Here is a 401-nt window from a genome sequence, read left to right on the forward strand (position 1 = left end):
GAGTGATAACCACCAAACCAACCACTTCGTTCTCGAGTAGCTCTACAGATGTAACTGCAAAGGTGGCAACACCGAAATTAGATCCAAATATTTGCGATACGCCCGCCACGCACGGTGAACACGGTTGTTTCGTTGCGTGAAACCATCAAACAGCCGGTCCTGGGCCCGGGTCCCGGGTGCTGATAAACAAGGACATAAATCTGCTCCGTCCGTCAGCGCGAAATGATCTGCCTGGAAATAGTGTTTTATGTCTCACCGCGAAAGGTATTTCCATTCTGAAGCTCCGGCAATCGGCTTCAGGGTCCCCACTGGTCCGTCTGGTGGGTCTCTCTTAATTTTATTTTGCAACCAACGCACGAAACAACCCAACGGGAAACTCATTTTCAACCCCCCATAATGGA

Source organism: Anopheles cruzii, chromosome 2, assembly GCF_943734635.1.
Source record: "Anopheles cruzii chromosome 2, idAnoCruzAS_RS32_06, whole genome shotgun sequence".
Taxonomy (NCBI): domain Eukaryota; kingdom Metazoa; phylum Arthropoda; class Insecta; order Diptera; family Culicidae; genus Anopheles; species Anopheles cruzii.